A 23,235-nucleotide genomic window follows, 5' to 3' on the forward strand; every position below is an offset into this window, starting at 1 on the left:
AGAGTGTGAAAAAACGCAATCTGAAGCAGAAGAGAAATTAACAATCCCATTTATAATTGTACCAAAAATTAGATGCCTATGAATAAGCCTAACCAAAGAGGTAAAAGACCCATACTTGGAAAACTGTAAAACATTGATGAACAAACCTGAAGACACAATGCAAAGACATTCCATGCTCATGGATTGGAAGAACACTGAAAATTTCTACACTACCCAAAGCAATCGACACATTTAATGCAATCCCTCTCAAAATACCAATGGCATTTTTCACAGAACTGAAACAATCTTAAAATTTACATGGAATGGAAGAAGATGCCAACAGCCAAAAGCAACCTTGAAAAAGAAAAGCAAAGCTGGAGGTACCACAGTTCCAGGCTTCAAGTTATATTACAAAGCTGTAGTCAATCAAAGCAGTGTGGTATCAACACAAAAATAGACACATAGATCAATGGAACAGAATAGAAAACCCAGATATAAACCTACAACTATATGGGCAATTAATCTTCAGCAAAGGAAGCAAGAATATGCAATGGGAAAAAGTCTCATCAACAAATGGTGCTGGGAACACTTGACAGCTACATGCAAAAGAATGAAACTGGAGCACTTTCTTACCCCATACATGAAAATAGATTCAAAATTAAAGACCTAAATTTGAGACCTACAGCCATAAAAATCCTAGAAGAGAGCACAGGCAGTAATTTCTGACATTGGTCATAGCAACATCCCTCTAGATATGCCTCCTGAGGCGGGGGGAGGGGGGGCGGAGGGGGCGGGAAGCAAAAATAAAGTATGAGGATTACATCAAAATGAAAAGCTTCTGCACAGCAAATGACTGTTTCCTTTGCAACCTATGGAATGGAAGAAGATATTTGCAAGTAACCTATCTGATAAAGGGTTAACATCCAAAATCTATACAGAACTTAAACAATTCAACACCCAAAAACCAAATAAGCCAATTAAAAAATGGGCAGAAGACCTAAATAGACATTCTACAGATGACCAACAGACAATGAAAAGATGCTCATCATCATCAGGGAAATACAGATCAAAACTACAATGAGATATCCCCTCACACCTATCAGGATGGCTAAAATCAAAACCCCAAGAAAGAAATGTTGGCAAGAATGTGGAGAAATAGGAACCCTCATGCACTGTTGGTGGGAATGCAAACTGGTGCAGCCACTGTGGAAACCCGTATGGAGGTGCCTCAAAAAGTCAAGAACTACCCAACAATTCACCAATCACACTACTGGGTATTCACGCAAAAAATACAAAAACACTAATTCAAAAAGATACATGCACCTCTATATTTATAGCAGCATTATTTACAATAGCCAAATTATGGAAGCAGCCCAAGTGTCCATCAGTTGATGAATGGATAAGGAAGATACACACACACACACACACACACACACACACACGCACGCACGCACGCACTGGAATATTATTCAGCCATAATAAAGAATGAAATCTTGCGACTTGCCACAACATGGATGGATCTAGATCTAAGCAAAATAAATCAGAGAAAGACAAATACCATATGATTTCACTCATATATGGTATTTGAGAAACAGATGAGCAAAGGAAAAAAGAACCAAAGAAAGAGATTCTCAACTATGAAGAATAATCTGATGGTTACTAGAGGGGAGGTAGGTGGGGGGATGGGTGAAATAGGTGATGGGGATAAAGAAGAGCATTTGTGATGAGCACTGGGTGATGTATGGAATTGCTGAATCACTATACTGAAACTAATATAACTCTGTATGTTAACTATACTGGAATTGGAATGAAACAAAATATAAACAAAAATTGCAATCTGAACATGCTCTTGCTATGTGGTCTTATTTACTGTGTATATAAACGTAGGACTATTTTTTTTGTTTCATAACTTTTCTTCAATTAATCTTTTCAGCAATTATTTTTTTAAAAGTACATGGTTAATGGAAGTTTAGTATTAAATTTCATTTGTCAAGACTAATTATCAAGTATAACTTACATAATATCAGCATTTACCATCCCCCACGAGGGCTATCGTGTTAATACCAACCTTGGAAACATCAGAAGACCAATTTACAGAAGAACCAACATCAACTCCAGAAGTTGTAACTATTTCAGTAAATGCCCAGAGGGGATGACAACACATTCAGCTACACAAGAGGAGTTTACAGATCACTCTGAGAAGCAGGATTTTTTATTTTATTTTACTTAAATTCAATTAATTAACATAGTGTATTATTAGTTTCAGAGGTAGAGTTCAGGGATTCATCAGTTGCAAACAATACCCAGTGCCCTCCTTAATGCCTATCACCCAGTTACCCCATCCCCTCAGATGAAAGGCTACTCTTCTAAGATAATTTTGCTTATTTTCAGTTCCAAGTTTTCTTGCGGAAAAAAAAAAAAAAAAGGCAGCAATAGCTATTAATGCTTTAGTTCCAGTAGAAAAATAAACAATTCAATGATGCCAGTGTTACACCAATATCATTAGATGGTTTTTAAAAATCAGTTAACAAGGGGAGGGAGGGAAAACACTAAAAACAAGAGATTTTTAAGATGGTGAAACTCTTCTGCACCAAATAGCAATAGTGGATACATGTCATTATGCAGATGTCAAAACCCATAGAATTGTACAACCCAGAACGTGAACCTTAATGTAAACTATGCACTACAGTTAATGACAATTATCAATATTGATCCATCAGTTTTAACAGATGTACCACATAATACAAAATATTAAAAATCAGTTAATTCTAATCATGGTTCAAGCTCTTTATCCATTTCAAGGAATTTAAGAAAAGCTTTTGGAGATTTATTTCATAAAATATTTGAAATTATGAATGCTATTGAAATTCAGTTAAAAAATTAATGAATACATGTAGAAGTATTTGTTTGCCATGATAATGTGAATACAAATTTTAGTGGATATAGCATTATAGTTAAAAACATGCTTCCTAAATTGAGAAACTTATGAGCAGAAATGCATTTGAAATAAGCTGCAATGCCTATATCATTAAAACTGCCTCTAATAAGGTGAAATGGTCGACCATCAAGATAAAATCTGTACATGTGAAAATTTACAAATACTGTTTTAAAGTTCAGTTAGAGCAGGACAAACTATGGGCCACAGGCCAAAACTATCCTTCCATCCAATTTTGTAAATAAAGTTTTACGGGAACACAGTGTAGTTGAAAGAATTGTGTCCCCCAAAAAGATATGTTCAAGTCTTAATCCCAAGTACCTATGAATGTGGCCTTGCTTGGAAAGGAGAGCTTCACAGATGTAATCAAGTCAAGATGACCTCCTACTGGACTAGGATGAGCCCTAATCTAATAACTGGTATCTTTATAAGAAGGAAATTTGCACACAGTCCCAGAGATGCAGAGATGGGCACAGAGGGAGAATACCATAGGACAGAGGCAGAGATTGAAGTACTTATGCTGCCACAAATGAAGGAATGCCAAATACTGCCAACCACCACCACCACCAGAAGCTGGGAGGCACACATAGAACAGATTCTCCCTCAGAATCTACAGAAGGAACCAACCTTGCCAACATCTTGATTTAGGATATGCAGCCTCCAAAAATGGAGGGAATAAATTTGTTTTAAGCCACCCATTTGGTAGGACTTTGTTACAGGAGTCCTAGGAAACTAATATACGCAAACCACACCCATTCGGTTACTGCGGTCTTCAGCTGCTCTCCTCCTACAGTGACAAAGTTGAGTAGTTCCAACAGAGACCATATGGCCCACTGGGTCTAAAATACTCTATCTGGCTCTTTACAGAAAAAGTTGGCAGACTCCTAAGGTAGACTGACACAGAATGTTTTTAATAACGCCTATGTTAAATACAAAAAAATATATTGAGGGCAGTACATGCTTGGTTTCCTTTTGTTGACCATCATCAACCAGGTTTTAGTAATAATTATATCACTTAAAATACAAATTAGAGAACTAAGTTATATGTCCAACAGTGACTTTTTTCTGGTCATCTAAATGTTATATTTTCTTTAGATCAGTTGGAAATATTTAATCAAAGTACTAGTAAATGGAACATCAAGAAATTTCAGCTTTTGAAGCTTTTAGGTAGTTGTAATTATTGAAAACAAATCTTACACACAGTAAGAATTTAAACTGGCCCTATGCAATCAAGGAAGGACTGGAAAAAATGATGAGAACTAAATAGTGGGCAGGATTTAACTTAGACATTTATAAATTGTGTTTTAGATTATCCTACACTGTGGGAGGAATCTTTCAATGGACATCCTAATTTCAATTTTAAGATTTTGATTTCTGAACCTACAGAAAAATATTAGACTCAAAATTCTGCAACAGTTTATGAAACCTATTATCCCTAATATGCATCTTAATTTTATGAGAAAACTGAGAATAAGAATTTGGGGGGAAATGTTTTTTCTTAGAAATTATACCACTGATCTATTAGAGACAGATTCATCTTAGAAACTGATTAATATATACCAAGATTATCCTCATGTTAGTTCTAATATTTAGATTATGAACATGAAGCCCTTTCTGTTTTAATGTATACAGATACATAATTTTAAGCATAATCTTATTCTTGGTAAGTTTTTGGACAGAGCTATAGGCCCACCAATTTAAGTTTTTAATCACAAAATTAAGATGTTCCTCTTACAGGAGTTTCATTATTTTGGGGCCCCATCTCACTCTCAAAATAGCTCAACTTGGTTATTAACTATGTACTCACCCATTGTACAGTAGGGGTCTATTTTCTCACCTGTAAAATGAAGAAGTTAAACTATATGGTTCCTCAGCTTCCTCCCAGGTCTCCCAATCTTTCTGATGCTAAGCCAACCCTCTTCACTTGACAGATGAGAAAACTAAAGTCTGGGGCAGGGGGACAGGGAGGATTTTCCTAAAGCCAAGTAATATGGAAAAGAATATGGAGACAAGAGTAAAGCCCAAGCACCTGGACCTTCAGACTTGGACCGTTTTTGCTACACCAGATTGTATACACAAAATCTCTAAGGAGCTTTCCATCCAAGGCCATCTATAATTATAATCAAACCAGACTTGATTCCAGGAACTTTGAGTATTTCTACCTGATTATAAGTCTCCACATTATCATAGAGTCGTTCTTCATGTCTCAGCTATTCTGAAGATTTTAAAGAATTAAATAAACATTGTTTATCTCACTAAGCTTCAAAATCTATCATGCATTACTTCTTAACTTGGATGCTCCATATTTTAAGGGAAATGTTTGAACAATGTATTCAGCTAAATCATCTGACAGAGGTCAACACATCCTGTGTAGGATACTAAACACATAATTAGAGACACATTTATCTCAACAAGCCTAGCCTTAGTGGATCCTACAGATGAACTAATTTAAATCATTTTTAACATGAGAAATCATTATCAGGCTTATGTCTTCTTTCTGTTCAGTCTAACCTTGCATTTCAAGAAATGAACAGTGAGTGAGTTTAATCAAGGAACATTTATTAAACTCTAGGTTGAAGCCCTTTTTGGGGAAAATTAATATTTAAAGAGAAATGCACTGTCATTCTAAGAAGAATTATTTTAAGTCTGCCACACTGGTACAATAAAATTTAGTCCAGCTGAGTAAACTTGAATTTAAAAAAAATATAGGAATTCACGAAGCACTAAGAGAAAAGGCATAATAAAATTTAAAGAGAAAGTATCCATGTATCTATTTAGAAGCTACATTTTTTGCACTTACTCATTTGTTACCCCTATATTCTGGTTATCTTTTGTTGTGAAATGAATCGTACAGAATTAGTGACTTAGTCTTTTTTTTTTTTTTTTTTTTTTAAGATTTGTCGGAGGGAGAGAGCGCGCGCATGGGCGCACACAAGTTGGGGGAGCAGCAGAGGGAGAAGCAGGCTCCCCCCTGAGCAAGGAGCCTGATGCGGGACTTGATCCCAGGACTCTGGGATCACGACCTGAGCCAAAGGCAGACGCTCAACTGACTGAGCCGCCCAGGTGTCCCAGTGACTTAATCTTTTAATTATATCTCATTGTCCTGTGGGTCAAGAATTCAGTAATAGCTCAGATCAGCAATTCTGTTTCATGTGAAACTGACAAAGGTTACTCAACAGGATTTAACTAGGTGATGGGCTGATCAAGAGGGTCTAAGATGGCTTCACGGATACGTCTGATACCCTGACACAGATAGTTAGACCTGGCTCAGTTTGCACTGTTCACCTGAACACCTCTGTGTCCTCTCCGGTACTGAAGGTCTCAGGGGCCTTCAACTTAAGGACTTAGGTTGTGGCTCAGGGCTCCCAGACACAGCATTCCAAGAAGCCCAAGTAAAACTTGCAAGATTTTTTATGACCTAGCCTCAGAAGTCCCAGTCCATCACTCCCGCCATATTCTGGTCAAACAAGTCACTAAGGCCAGCCCAGATTCAAGGGGAGAGGAATTAGACTCTTAAGATTAGTAAATACAAAGAATTTGTAGCATCTTTAATTTCCTCCATCTACCTTATTCCCCCCTAAAGGATTTGTGATAACTTACACAAAAAAGATTAAGTGATAAATATATTTAAAGACTTTTTAAAACATCAGGTACTTAGAAAATACATTCCGGCCCCTGCCTACCTTTCTGACTTTTCTTTTTATGTCACAGATTAGGACCTCCCAGATAACGATGCATATAAGTGGTGACAGCAAGCATTCTAGTCTCATTCTTGCTTTCAGAGAAAATATATTTGATACTGTAATTCCAGATATCCTGCCTGCTGAATTTTCTCATTCAAATATAACATAGTATTATATTGCATACCTGAAACTGAGATGATTCAACAATTCTATATATTACTCAGTGTTCCTCACAATAAGTGTACTTATTCTTAATCCCCTTCACCTATTTCACCCATCTACCCACCCACCACCTCTCTGGCAACCACCAGTTTGTTCCCTATATCTAAGAGAGTTTTTTCGGCCTCTTTACTCATTTGTTTCTTAAATTCCAGATATGAGTGATATCGTATAGTATTTTCCTCTCTGACTTATTTCACTTAGAATTGTACCCTCTAGATCTATCCATGTTGTTGCAAATAGCAAGATTTCATCTTTATGGCTGAGTAATATCACAGATATACCACATCTTTGTCTACTTATCTATTAATGGACACCTGGGTTGCTTCCGTATCTTGGCTATTGTAAATAAGGCTGCAATAAACATTAGGATGTATATATATTCTAGTGTTTTTGTCTTTTTGGTGTAAATACCCTGTAGTGAAATTACTGGATCATATGGTAATTCCAATTTGAGGAATTTCCATATTGTTTTCCACAGGGGCTGCACCAGCTTGCCTGCCCACCAACAGTGTACAAGAATTCCTTGTTCTCCACATACTTGCCAATACCTGGTATTTCTTGTGGTTTTGATTTTAGCCATCCTGACAGGTGGGAGATGACCTCATGGTGATTTTTATTTGCATCTCCCTGATGATTAGAGATGTTGAACATCTTATCATGCATTTGGTCTACTGCATAATTTTTAGGTACTCTTATCAGATTAAGGAAGTTCACTTCTCTTCCTAGTTTGCTAAAGTTTCTACTCTGAACAGATGCTGAAGCATGACAAATGCTATTCCTGGATCTATTGGGATTATAGGATTTTTGTCATTTATTCTTTGAACATGATGTATTACATTGACCGTTTCTAATACCAAGTGAATACTGAATTCCTAAAATAAACCCAACTTGGTCATGATCTATTTTCATGTCCTATTAAAATAGTATTTTGATTCAAGTTCTAATATTTCACTTGGATATTTTGCATCTGTGATCATGAGGGATTGGCCTGCAGTTTTCCTATTTTCTAGCATCTATGTCAGAGTTTGCTAAGAGCTTATTTGGCCCTGGGGGTGGGGGAATGAGGGAACAACAGAGAGGTGGGTTTACTGCTCTTCATTTTCCCTTCCCTTCCAATTGTGAACAATCCAGTTCTAAAGCCATAAGGTGGAGCAGAGCAAGGAAAACATCCAAGGCAGCTCAAAGAGAGATGCCAGAGTCCCAGCAAAGGGAAAAGGGCATCCACATAGTGAAATGTCCAGCACAAGGTGTCAGACTGAACAAAGTGAGGAAGTGATCTGAGGAGAGTTTATTAAATTTCAGCCTTTCTTTTCTACTGGGCAGACACTTAAGACTATAAATACTGTAAAGACTATAAATACTGCTTTAGTGGCATCCCACACACACAGGAAGGTATATACCTATTTTCTTCCTGACTTTAGTTCTATGTATAGTTTAGTTTCCATTATAATTTCCTCAATTTATGAATTGTTTAGAAGGGTTTTTTTTTTAGTTTCCATATATGTGGGAACTTGAATTAATTATGACATAAGCTGCTATAACATAACCTAAAAATAAGCTCAAAAAAAAAAGAAAGAAAAAGAAAAAAAAGATGAAGTTTACTTCTCTTTCAGGGGTAGGTGAGCAGACCAGATTGAAGGGACTAGCTCTGCTCAATGAGCCCATCCATTTTGTTACTCTCCCAACCCCTAGGGTGCTGCCCTCCTTAGCAGAGGAAGGTTGCCCCACCAACACTCCATTTACATTCCAGCCCATGGACAAGGCAAAAAAAAAAAAAAAAGGAAGAAGAAAAAATTAAAAGCTATTTTCTTTCTAAAACAGGTCACCAGGAAGTTGCACCAAGCACCTCCACCTGAAAACAATCCCAGGACCCAGTTGCAAGGTGGGCAGAACCACCGTGTTCCCAGCTAAATATTGAGTTCTACTCCTGAAGTAAGAAGGGGGAATGGATACTGGGAAATAATTAGCATTCTCTGCCATGGGAGTTTTTAGTTATCTTTATGTTAGCCATTTTAAATTAATTACATTGTGGTAAGAAAGTGTGGTCTCTATAATCTCAATCATTTCAAATATATTGATGGCACATGGCCTCCTAAATGGTCATTTTATTTAAGTGTTTCCTAGGTGCTTGAGAAACGTATGCATTCAATTGTTTTCTGCAGTGTTCCATGTATGTCTACTAGATCAATACTGCTAATTGCACTGTTCAAATCTTTTAGATCCTGATATAATGTCTGTTTAACATTTACAGAAACAGTTGTATTAGAGTCTCCCATTATCATGGTCAAAATCATTTTCTTTGTGCTTGTCAATTTTTCCTTTTCATATTTTGAAGCTATTACTCACTGTATATACATTTAGTTTTATCTTCTATGAATTTTAATCTTTCATCAATATGGAGCATGATCCTCTAACAATATTTGTTAGAAAGACTGCATTCTGTTATACTTGAATAACTATACCAGCTTTCTTTTAATTACTTTCTCCATGCCTTTCATCCAACCTCTCTGTACCCCAATGTTTTAGTTTTGTCTAAGAGCTCTACTGGGGTTATTTTTAAATCTAATTTTTGTTCTTTAAATTAGGATTTATATATATATATATATAGATAGATATTCCTAACATATGGATTCATTTCTAACACAAGGTTTATTTGCTCTGCTCTTTTGCTGTGTTTTCATTTCCTGTCATCTTTTGAGTTCTACCCTTCATTTCAATTTTCTATTTATTTGTATTCTGTTTCTATTCTCTCAGAGCTGCCCTAAAATAATTCAGTAAGCACAGGTAACTTTTACAAATATAGAATCAGTATTTTTATCCCTTCTACTATGTGGTATGCCAACCTTTAAATGTTTTAACTTTTAGCTCTGGTCTACCACTTTACCCAATATGTTATTTCTACCCATATTCTATCCTGTTTTTAAAACTCAGAAAATCAGACATTTTTACCTTATATAGTCAGTGTTTGTTTATATTTACCATTCACAGATTTCTTTCCTAGCCACTCCTTTTTGCATTCCTCATGCTTGCTTCTATAATTATGTTTCTTTCTGGAGTACAAGTTTTAGATATGTGAAAAATCGGTATAGACAACCAATTTTATTTCTTTAAAATATTTATTTTGCCCTTGTTCTTGAAAAGTGATTTACTTTCTGGTTTATCTTTTTTTCTCTTCTATTAGCCCTTTGAAGGTATTTGCATACTCTGGAACAGCAGTGCAAAACCAAACCAAGTCTGTAGCCTATCATCCCTTATTTCTCTCTTCAGCTACTCTGTAGTTTTTCTACACAACGTTTTAGAAAAGTGTAAGTAGACCTGTAAGTCTGAGAAATGGTATCTTTCAGCTATTCTAAAAAATTCCCAGCCATTAGCTCGACTAATATTTTCTCCTGTTCTTTGTTCCTCCTGGATTTCTATTAATAAACTAACTTCTACTTAATCTTTTTTAGAAGTTATATTTCCCATTGCTTTGTCACTCTGCTGTTAATTCTGTTTGCAGTTAATTCTTTCTTCAACTATGTCTAAACTTCTGTTTAAACTATCCAATAAAATTCATTTCAGTTATTGAAGTTTCTCTATAAACTATCTTATCACCTGGTTATTTTTCGATAGTTTCTTATTCTTTGATCTTAAATATACCTTTTTTGTTTCTTTAAACATTAGATATTCATAGTTTATATTGTATATGTATATATGAATTCTATTACCTGCAAATTTTGGTTTTCATTCATAGCTTGCTGTTTGGGTAATTCATGGTACTTTGTACCTTTTGTTTTTTAATTGATTACAAGCTCATCTTATTTGGAAAATGATCACCAAATATTCTTGCAGTTTGGGTTTAGATGGCATTCCTCAAGAAATGTTCTGTTTTTCCTATGCTTTCAGAGCATACCCAGCCTGTTTTTGTGGGTTTTGATTTTTAAGATTTTATTTGAGGGGCACCTGGGTGGCTGAGTAGGTCAAGCGTCTGCCTTCGGCTCAGGTCATGATCTCAGGGTCCTGGGATCAAGCCCCACACCTGGCTCCTTGCTCAGTGGGGAGGAGCCTGCTTCTCTCCCTCTCCCTCGGCTGCTCCCCCTGCTTGTGCTCTCTCGCGCGCTGTCAAATAAATAAAATCTTTTTAAAATAAAGATTTTATTTGAGAGAGGGAGAGAACGCAAGAGAGCAGGGGTGGGGGGGAGAGGGAGAAGCAGACTCCCCACTAAGCAAGGAACCCAATGCAAGGCTTGATCCCAGGACCTCAAGATCACAACTTCAGCCAAAGGCAGACACTTAACCAACTAAGCCACCCAGGAGCTCCAACCAGCCTATTTCAAGACAATTTTCCATGAATAATCCCACATCTCTGCAGAATTTGGGCTTTCTGAAGTAAGAATACCAAACATGTCTTAGAAGCTTCAGACACTGTATTGCTCCAGAAAGATTGAGAGATTTATCTCCTCCAGAGCCATTTGCTTACATTTCAGAGTAAAGGTCTCCCTATCCGTTTACCACCCCCCCCCCCCAACTAGGAGAGAATGGGCCAACGTGCCAGCCATCGTATCGTAAGCTTCAAGTCTCTAGATTTTGAGGTTCCTCTCCAGTGTTATAAGGCAATACCATGCTACTATCATGTCACCCTGTGGGGAACATGGCTTAGAAAATCAGTGCTAAAATGCTTTGTAAGTAATCTGGTTTCTGATCCAGAGTCCTTTGGCTTCCTATGAGAGTATCTCTATATAAAATTCTGGTCTTATATGTAATTTGTAAATGATCTAGAATCAGCAGATACCCTTGGAGCAATTATCTTCTGCAGCTTCCTCCCCTCTCTGGTTTTTGCTTTCTTACCGTTTATGGCTTTTAAGAACTTGCCTTATGTTCATACCAGTGTTGCATGTGGGCGTGTCTATAAATAGAAACTTCATTCTTTATTTTGCCTTGTATCATTCTATCACGTCACTATTCAATGCTTTTAACCATAAGTTTCATTTACTATTTGCATTATCAATTCTGACGTCTTTTGGTTTGAAAATACCCAACATTCTTTCCCTACCTACTGTTCAACTACCAGTTTTGTAGGTGGGGGGAGGGGGCTGTGAACGGCACAGATCTGAGCTATGTCTTACAACCGAAACTCACAGGAAAATTTGATCCATTCACATGTACTGTCACATGAGAAATACTTATTCTATGCTTCTGCCTTTATGTTTATTTTAATGGTTTGTGTTTTTCCTTCCCTTCATTTTTTTCCCTAGTTTGATCAAACTGGTCATCATTCTAGCCTTTCCCCTTTCTGTGGAAATCCTGACTTTATTTTGGTGACTACTGACTGCATGCATGCATCAAATACATTTAACTCCATAATTACCTGAAACAAGACACCAACTCTTTCCTCCATGATGCGACGTAACCTACACTGTGCCCACCATATACTCCTCCTCTCCTTCCTTCCCTACTGTGACTCCTTTCTTTCCCTCACTTTCTCTTCTCCCAAATACTTTGAAATTCTTTTATTTCCCACCCTCACTGCCACACACTAGGTTTTGCAGAGGTAGTTTATACTTATTAAAATTTCCCTTAGAGCATCTAATCCAATATTTTTAAGCACTTAATTTTTCTCATCCATTTACATTTACAAACTACACACACGTGCACACATAAGCAGACACTTAAGAAGCACTGCTCACAATTCTTTCATCTTTCTTCAGCTTGAGGTCTATGGATACATTTATTGTTTGATCAAACTCTTAATTATTTTCCTCAGACACAATAAATATGTGATCCATTATGGTAGCCATTAATGCTTTTTCATAATTATTCAGATTCTCTTCCTCCCAGACACATCATAGAATTACACTTCCCTACTCCCTTTGAAGTGAGTCATAGGGACATGACCCGCTTTGGTCAAGGAAATGTAACAGGAAGTGATAGGAAAGGAATGATCCCAGAAAGAACCTACTATAGCGATCATGAATGCATTCATTAAAACAGATCCTTCAACAGCCTGAGTCCCTGTGCAGATGCTCATGTTAACCTATGCAGAATGTATAGCAAGAATATGAAATAAGTTTTTGTGTTAAGCCAGGGAGATTTGGAGATTGGAAGCACAGCCTAGACAAGACTGTCCTGACTAACAGGTATACTCTGACATCTTTCACAGCTCCAATAGCTTCCTTTTTCCTCAACAGGTGCATGATTTTTTGGCTGAGTCTAAGCTTGCTGATACAGTCCTTTACAGTCATTTGTAAATGTTATTCTATGCTTTTTTGACTTCTGATGTTACATATGAGAAGTTGTATCTCACTCTGGTTCTTTGTAAGATATCTGTTCTGTCTGGGCAAGTTTTATTCTCTTGTTTTAATTATTGCCTCTATTTTTATCTTCTGGAATTGCTGATCCAGGTTACAACTCCTGATCTCTTTTCCATGTCGTCTTTTATCTTTTCCCCTTATAGTCCACATCACTTTATTTTTGCTCTGTGCTTTGAGGTGTTCCTTGAAGTTTTCCAGGTCATTCAAACTGTAACAACAGTCCACTAGTAATGCAGATGAAAAAGTTATGGTTTTAGATCCAAGAAGTGCTTGTCCCCACTGTATTTGAATCTTAAGTGCTTAATTCAAGTTTTAATTATATCCTTCAGTAACTATTAACACTGGTAATTGTTCAGCTTATTTCTCTGGCTTCTGAGCCTCTCTTAGGTTAAGATTTTTTTTATTTTAGAGAAATAGAGCGAGCAGGTGTGGGGGGCGGGAAGCAGAGGGAGAGAATCTCAAGCAGACTCCCTGCTGAGCGTGGAACCCGACAGAGGGCACGACACCACAACCCTGAGATCATGACCTGAGCTGAAATCAAGAGTCAAACACTTAACTGACTGAGCCACCCAGGCACCCCAGGTAACTGTTTCTTCATTGGCTTACTGACACTTTTTTTTTTTTTTTTTTTAGGTATCCTAAAAAGTAGAAAGCCTACAAGCAGAAAGTGAAAGACTCTCTACCCCCTTGGACCTGTGGTATAAAAGCATGCTCAGTTCTCTGCTCAGTCTTTCATGCTCTTTGGTCTCCTACACTGAGGCAGCAGAAGCAGGAAAGACATCCCCATCCCTTAATCCTCCCTCACCTCTGAAAGGTCAGGGAAACCATGAAACTCCAAGTTCTCCATATGCAATAGCTTTATGACTCCAGGAATAAGCCTCGTCCACTGGAAAGAAAATTCTGTACAAGTATTCTGAGAGTCCCAGTCAGAACTAAACCCAGCTACCCACAGGACACGGCAGCCATCAGGATCGAAATAGGTATGAAGTTTGCATTTGGAAGATAAGGGGATCAAGAACCAAATGATCAGGGGCGCCTGGGTGGCTCAGTTGGTTAAGCAACTGCCTTTGGCTCAGGTCATGATCCCAAGGTCCTGGGATCGAGCCCCACGTCAGGCTCCCTGCTCAGTAGGGAATCTCTCCCTCTGCTGCTCCCACTGCTTGTGCTTTCCCGCTCTCTCGTTCTGTCAAATAAATAGATAAAATCTTAAAAAAAAAAAAAACCCAAATGATCATCCTTTTCCCAGTGTGTTTGCTTTCCTGCTTGTCCTTCAAGTCTCAGATCAGAAGTCCTTGACTTTAAAGAGGTACCCCCTACCCACTCACTCTACAGCAGCTACTGCTGTATGATCAACCCGAATTTATCTCCTTCAAAGTACTTAATACTCTTAAATTTTCTCATTTACCTGTGAATGTGTGTTTCTTACTAGGATTTATATACCATAAAATAGTGAATTTGTCTGCCTCAATGCCTGAAACTATACAGTGCTTTAAAAATATTTACTGAGAAGGGGCATCTGGGTGGTTCAGTTGGTTAGGCATCTGACTCTGGATTTCAGCTCAGGTCTTGATCTCAGGGTGGTGAGATCGAGCCCTGCACTGGGCTCTGCAGTCAGCCAGGAGTCTGCTTGAGATGCTCTCCCTCTGCCCCTCCCCCCTGCTTGCTCACAGGCCCTCTCTAAAATAAATAGATCTTTAAAAAATATATTTACAGAGGAGACTGAGTTTACTTCTCTCATACTTTCCACCCACTTGGCCCTAAAAACCTAGATTAGTGAAATGCTATTAACTAGAAGCTTATATAGTAATTAAGCTTTCCCTGACAGTATAAGCTTGGATATTTCAACAATCCTCATATAACACCTCTATTTCAAATGCCCAACTTAGATTTAATCATATATATTTAGCCAGAGTCCTTGTTCACAATGCTTTCTTCATTTCCTCTATCTCAAAAGCTCTGAGTTGTCACTTCATTAAATTACAACCCCATGTATTTTCTTTTTTTTTTTTTTTTAAAGATTTTATTTATTTATTTGAGAGAGAGAGAGAATGAGAGAGAGAGCATGAGAGGGGGGAGGGTCAGAGGGAGAAGCAGACTCCCTGCCGAGCAGGGAGCCCGATGCGGGACTCGATCCAGGGACTCCAGGATCATGACCTGAGCCGAAGGCAGTCGCTTAACCAACTGAGCCACCCAGGCGCCCAACCCCATGTATTTTCTTTAGATAGGATTCATGGGCCATCTAAATCCTTATGTGTCCAAAAAGGTCCCTCATTTACCCTTGTAGATGAATGCTAGCTTAGGTGTATAGAAGATTCTTGAATTCCAGGCCTCACAACAGTCTGTAGATGTTTTTTTCCATGTTGTAGATAAAGCAAAGCCCAATGCTAGAATAATCCTATTTCCTCTGTAATAGGTTCTTCTCTTTAAAAGACCATAACCTGTTTCTCTTTAGCCTTAGAATAAAGGAATTTAATTTATAACAGACTCATGTTAAATATGAAGGCAGTGTTGTGAGAAGTAAATATACTGGTACACTGCACTGGCCTTAAGGGGTTGGCATCTAAGGTTATCAAACAGTGCCCTATGGAAGAATGGAGATGCTGGGTAAGCCAGAAAACTAGGTAAGGAGAGTTTGCTGAAGGTGCTCCCATTCTAACAGTTATTCTGATTCACTGAGAGGAGAAAAGGGGAAGCAGCACCATCTCCAGAAAGTTCTTATCTGAAAAATCATAAGTAGTGCAGGTGAGAAGGAACAATTTAATAATAATTCAACTTATGGTTCTGAATTAGCCACACCAGCTCCAAAGATACTTGGTTAGGGTGCAAAACTAGTTCAAGGATAAATAAAATTTAAATTGTAGTAAGAAGGGGATACAAAAAGTAGTGAAAACATTACTATTATCTAAAGCCTTTTCCTCAAATCATAAAGAACATGACCAGTGAAACATTTTTCCTAACCAGCAGTAAAAACTATCTGAGTATTGTGTTCAGCATTATAAAATACTAGATATAGAGCTACTTGAGAAATAAATCTGAAAAGACAAAGTAGATACACAGAAAATAGAAAAATCAGAAAACTAATTTCTTCCAGTTAATAATGGTTCTCCTGGTGAGCTTAAACCAACTTACGTCTTTGAAAACCAAATTTTTTATATAAATGTTTATATTCAATGTAGAACAAGATTAAAAGTCAGTAATCATAGTGTTTTTAAAGAACTCTATGTAGTTGCTACAGCAACAATTTTTTTCAAAATGCTTCAATATATAATCAGTTGAGAATGTAGTCACCTTCCTGATAATGATGAAAACTATAAGCTCAAATTTTAGTTTCCCCCAAATTTCATTGATATATACATTTTAACTATAGCCTATCTTCTCATTACCTTGATTCCCAGAGAAATTCCCTTAGCGTTCACCAAAATCTTCTAGGTATACTCATTTCCATTGTTTCCATGTTCCCAATTTATGTCACTAAACTCTCTGCAATCTATTACCACACATTTGGCTTTTGCCACTTGTATTTAAAAAATGAGAACATTCCAAATCTATGCAAGTATTAATAGGTTTCATCCTCCATTCCTCAAGCATTTTAGTGGCCTATCTTGACATTCTTATAATAAATGCACTTTAAAAAAAAAAAAGTTATCTGTGACTCAACCACAGTGACTTTATTAAAACCATTACCAAACCGATACTATTATAGGGAAAAAGAAAAAAATGTTTGAAATCTCTCAACAGTGTTATGCCTGGCTTTAAGCTATGCTATATGTGAAAAGAAACCAAGTTCACCTTATTAAGGGAGATGATTCAAGGTGAGATTAGAAAAACAACTAGCTGATTTATTTGCTGCCCCTCATCCCCCCCATCCCTGCCTCACATCTCCTTCAAGGATTTCCAAATTATTCTCCCTGACAGATTTAGACACAGAAAAGTCCTCAATAAATTAGCAGAGAACCCACACAATGAAAAAGAAAAGCTGAGAGGTACAACAGCAGGTGCAACTCCTGCCCCTACTCCAGACTCTTTTGCATTTATAGGATAAAAAGCAAACTACTAGAAGCTTTTAAAAACTACCTGCCAGATAACCATGATACCCATGTATAAACAGGGTCTCAATAATCATTTACTCAAGTGCAACATGGCTGCCAAATTCTTCCCTCCCAGGAAATACTCTGAGTACCAGATAACGAATTGTTTAGAAAAATAGTCTCTAATGAGTCTACGATATAAGTCATTACTTTTTAGGTTCTCTCTTCCTAGATAAGAGGCTCAGTGAGAAATTCTGACTTTAAAACGTCCAGGCTCCAGAGGGCCAGGGAGGAAGATCTGAAATGATGAATCCTGGGTATCCTGCCATAAGGAGCAGGGGTTGGAATGTTTTTTTTAAAGTAACATAAAAGCCTCCCTAGACTTCTATTTCCAACATTATGACACACTAAATACCCTGAAAAACCCACCTAACTGAAATAGCTAAAAGGCTGGATGAAATATTTAAAACACATTTTGTAAAAAGTATTGCTGAGCTGGCAAAAAAGAGTGAAAATCTTCAGGTGCCAAAAATAAGATGTCACTGGGAGAGGAGTATCAAAGCTACTTCCCACCACAAAGGCTAAGCTCTGGACCCTACAGCTTCCTGCTGATGGCTGCAAAGAGCGCCACAAGAAAAATTCAAGCCTGGGGCTCACCCAAAGTGGGTAACTTCACAGAAGACTGTCTGGAAAAGTTGAATCCCGAAGGTCATTCATCCCTAATCATAAAGGTACAAAAATTAATGAAAATGGGTGTAACTTGTTCTCTATTGCTGGCTGTAACAGGTTACCATAAACCTAGTTGCTTACAAGACACCTTATTTTACAAGTGTGGAGGTCTCAAAATGTAAAGGCAAGGTGTTGCCAGGGCTAAGTTCCTTCTGAGGGTTTCAAGGGAGAAGAACAGATTTCCTTGCCTTTTCCAACATCTAGAGACCTACTGTATTTCCTGGCTCACATCACCCCAACCTCTCGTTTCCATCATCGTATCTCCCCCTTTCTAGCTCTGACTCCGCCTGTATCCCCCTATTATAGACGCCTGTGTCTACACCTGGCCCACCTTCATAATCTAGGGAATCTTTTCATCTCAATCAACTGAATAGATTTATATCTGCCAAGTCCCTTATGTCATATAAGGTAATGTTTATAGGTCCCAGGGATGAAGATATGAACATTTTGAGGGATGGGCTATTGTTCAGTCTATTACAAAGTACCCAAGATAAAATTTGCTATTTCATTGAGCAAAAGTCTGAAGTACCAAAAATCAAATCAAAGTCTACAGAAACAACTTTCAGCAAAGTCAGTCCAGGAAGAAAAAAAAAAAAAAATCTATTAAACCACATTTAATATGTTAAATACAAAGTAATCTTATAGATATGGAAAAGGAATAAGAGACCATAAAGCATATCCAAACAGATTTTTAAAGAGCCAAAACAGAACTCTAGAAATAAATATAATTTAGGGGCATCTGGGTGGCTCAGTCAGTTAAGCAACCAACTCTTCATTTTAGCTCAGGTCATGATCTCAGGGTGGTGGGATCAAGCACCCAAGTGAGCTCCCTATTCAGCAGGAAGTCTGCTTGGGATTTCTCTCCCTCTCCCTCTGCCCCTCCCTCTACTCACACTTGCGCACTCTTGCACACTCTAAAAATAAATGAATCTTTAAATATATATATAATTTAGAACTCAATCAATAGATTAAACAGCAAATTAAACACAACTAAAAAAATTATAAACTAGAAAGAATCTGAAGAGATTACACAGAAAGTAACTTCAAGATAAGAAAACACAAAAGTGGGTGCCTGGGTGGCTCAGTTGGTTAAGCGACTGCCTTCGGCTCAGGTCATGATCCTGGAGTCCCTGGATCGAGTCCCGCATTGGGCTCCCTGCTCGGCAGGGAGTCTGCTTCTCCCTCTGACCCTCCCCCCTCTCATGTGCTCTCTCTCATTCTCTCTCTCTCAAATAAATAAATAAAATCTTTAAAAAAAAAAAGAAAACACAAAAGTGGTTAAGAGACAGAATGAACTAGTAAGTTCATTTAACTGGAGTTTAAGAAAGAGTAAATAGAATGGAAAAGAGTCAATATGTGAAGATGTTGCTTAAGAGTTTTCTACAATTCTTAATACAAATGCTTATGTTAATAATAAATGCCAAAAGAATTTTAAAAATATCTGTATCTAGATACAGAATGAAGTTGAAGAGCACTAGACAAAAAAGGTCTTAAAAGTGGGGAAAAAAATTCTTCCAAGTAGTGGCTGTTAGACTGATGGCTGACTTCTTCAAAATAAGTGATAAAGCAGTAAAATTATATCTTAATGTGCTAAGAAAGTGCCAACCTGGAATTCTGTAATCAATGAAAATAATCCTCAATGAAAACCAAAATAAACACATTCAAATAAAAAGTTTATCACCAACAGACTCTTACTGAAAGAGCATCTAAAGGATATACTTCACAAAGAAGGAATATGACCCCAGACAGAATATTTAAAGTGTAAGGAGAAATAGTAAACCAAGAAGGTGAGAAATATAGGAGCGAGTGAAACTACTGGCTATATAGAACACTAATAATAATGTCTAATTTGGGGGCAGTGGGTCAAGACAGAAGTACAATTTCAGGGGAAATAGTGTGATGTTGGGAGAGGGTGATCTGAGAACCCTTGATTTAAGAAGGGGGTAAACAGTGATTAACTTAGATTATATGTGCATGCTAAAATAATTAAGAAAACCCCTTTAAAATAGACACAAAACATAAGCACCTTAAAAAACACAGCAAGAACATGGAATGAGATTAAGGAGAAAAATTGAATTGGGCAAAAATAAAGAAAAAAGCAGAAGAGTAAGAAACAGAAACCACATAAGATGGTATAAAATTAAATCATAATCACAATAAATATAAATGGATTTAAGCTCTCCAGTTGAAAGACAAAGATTACCATTGCATTAAAAATGAAATCCAGCTACAGAGGATATTGCAACTATTTAATAATTGGTATAGTATAGGCACTGACCAGTCCAAGTAGACTTACCAACAAATCAGAACTTTGGTCCTAATGATTATTCCCATATGGGATCATACTGACCAAATATCAACCCTGAGTCCAGCCATATGCTTTTTTCATAAATCACCTCTAAAACATACTGACTTATAAATGTTGAAAATTTAAGAATGAAAGATGTACTAAATATCAAAAGTTGGTAAGGGATATGAAAAAAATAGACTAAGACAAAAAAAAAAAAAAAATTACCAGAGCTAGTCACTATACAAAGTATAGCAGTGTGTTGACACTGTTGCCTTTTCATTTCTTGTTCTTCACTGTAGCGATTTATCTTGTTCAGGTCTCACAGCTGTTGGTAGTTCAGCCACACATGCTGAGGTTTGGGAAGAATTCACTGATGTACCCACGGCTTTTTCATTTATTATCCTTATTAGTTGCTTTGGTTTATAAGCAGAGTTTAGGGAAAAGTTTTAGAACTAAGCTGTCATAGTCATGTTGCACTCATTTTGAAATTGGTTTTCAACTTCACTGTCACATCTTTTCCAATAGTTGGTGAGAGGCAAATAAAATGCTACAAGTGTATCTTTCCAGGGTAGCATGGCAATTTACATGAGCTGTACCTTTGATTAGAATGTATTCCTTGTGCTAATGGAGGTAGACTGCCTGAAAGCCATTGGTCCTACCGAACCAGGTATCTTTACTCTCCACAGTTCAAGTGCTTGCCAAATGAAGAAGAAAGAAGACACATTATACTCTGCTCTTCATGAGGTAGTTAAGAATGAATTGAAATCTGAGAACTGGAAGGGAAAGAACAATTTACTCTGCTTACAGTTTCAATAAAGAGAAAAAATGCCTTGTGTGGATGCCAGCAATTATCCTGCGTATTTTATTGTAATGCAAGCAGCCAAGCCTGGGTAGTTAACGCAATAAAGGGAAATGAATAAATCCCTGTCCTGTTATTATCTTTCAGATCCTGTGGATCTGTAAAAGTTGTATGGGAGCAAAAGAAACGTTACTCAAATACCTTAAGCAAATATTAATGCTGAAGAAGTGTTGGGAAGCTCAGCAACCATTTAATTCCTCCACTGACTGCTATGTCAATTACACATTACCCAGTTAACAGAAAGCTCAATGTTTTTCATGGGTGACATTAACTTTTAGAATTATTTAATAATCTTAAAGGTTTTTTTGTCAAACAACTATTCTTTTACTTCATGAGGATGGGCATTGGAAAAAAAATAGGAAAAGTAAAAATTAATCTATAGTAACAGAAAGTAGATCAATGGTTGTCTGGGAATGAAGGCAGGACAGAGGGGGCAGAGGAAAGGATTATAGAAGGGCACAAGGTGATGAATATGTTCATTTTCTTGGTTGCAGTGATGGTTTCCCAGATGTACCTAGATCAAGCTTTTCAAATTGTACACTTTAGATGTGTGCAATTACATGTCAATTATAGCTCAATAAAACTTTTTTTAAAACCGATAGAAATACACCACTTTGGAATCCTTAATATTAGATAATCACATCATTGAAAGGCTGTCAGCACCTGAAATTACTCCATTTCAGCATCACTAAAAGTAGGACAACCAAGACATTGTGGCCTCTTTATGAAACACTCCATAACACCTTTGAATATTCTTGGCCAAAAAAAAAAAAGAAGAAGAACATAAATATAATCAAGTCTCTAGCCTAGAGTTAACTTCCACAAATAAGAAATCGAGGAAAAAGTAAAATGAAATGAGGAAGCAAAGAAACAAATCCAGACTGGAACATTCTCCATCCTACAGTATTAAAAGGTTGCTATTATCATCATCATTTTAAAGAGAAAACAGAGGTTCATTATGTAACTTGGCGAAGGTCACAGCTCAAGTCTTTCTGAACACTAAAGACCAGAATCTTTCCACTATCAAGATTAAGAATTCTGCCAAAATTTCCTATAAATGTACTTGTACAGATTATGCAGATTCTAATATAATTCTTGCCAAAGAAATAAAGATGACCAATACACAAAATTGCAAAAAGTTCAGTGCATTTTGATACATTTTTAAATTTGTCTAAAAGAACAGTGTAGTGTTGTGTGAGGCATCTCTATCTCCAGTCCCGTCTGGATTCCAACTCCAGCTCTGCTACTTACAACCTAAGTGGCCTTGGGCAACTTAACTCCTCCGAGTCTGTTCTGACATGACAGAGAATAGTAATACCAAATGGTTGTTGCAACAACAATGGTAAATGATCAAACACTCAAAGTTCCTAACTTAGTGCCTGGGACATCGCTGAATTCTAAATGTGAGCACCATTCTTTTACTCACCTTTTATGATCTGTGCATAAGAGAACAATTCCAGTAATAACGATTCTTTAAAGGCTAACCCTGACTGCCATTAGCAAAAGGAACCATCTATTGCCCAGTATATTGCTTTTCTTGGCCCAAGGCATGGCTGCCCAGAATCTTTCCATATAAAATTCTAGGTTTTAACTTAAACATGATATAGGAGTCAGGGTTGTACTGCTATTCTCAAGAGTGGCTGGCAATGGGCAACAGCATTTACTTCAACACAATGTCACTTAAAAAGATGCTTTAGGGGAAATTGCTCCATCTGCAGTGTTTGGATCCTGCCTTGTACCCTTCCCCATTAGCAAACACTTTATCTAAGTCAGAAACTCTGCAGCACACTGACTATATTCATAAAGAGTCAAGATAGTGAGCCTTGACAGGCAAAAAAAATTAAAATATAAACCTGACAACCATTTGAAGGAAGACTTTTTTTTTAATTAAAAGCTTTTTATAATGCTAGAGCCTGGGTAGCATAGAGTTCTGGTATCTAAGATTTTAACCTAATACATACCCTTACAAAGACCTCTAGATGGTTTCTGAGTTAATAATCAGATCATATTCATCCATGGGGAAAAAACACCCTGAGGAGAAAGACACTCTACTTATCAGATCCAGAAAGAAAAATATATCTTTATAGAAAAATTTCTGAGCATTATTTACTAGTAACCCACTATGAAGCTCAATTTGGCCAAAGAGTTAAAAGTAAATTATTTTAAAATATATGTAGGGCATCTATCTCATCTCTCAAGAATTACCCATGTTCAAAGACA

The sequence above is a fragment of the Halichoerus grypus genome, chromosome 7 (genome assembly GCF_964656455.1).
Source record: "Halichoerus grypus chromosome 7, mHalGry1.hap1.1, whole genome shotgun sequence".
NCBI lineage: Eukaryota > Metazoa > Chordata > Mammalia > Carnivora > Phocidae > Halichoerus > Halichoerus grypus.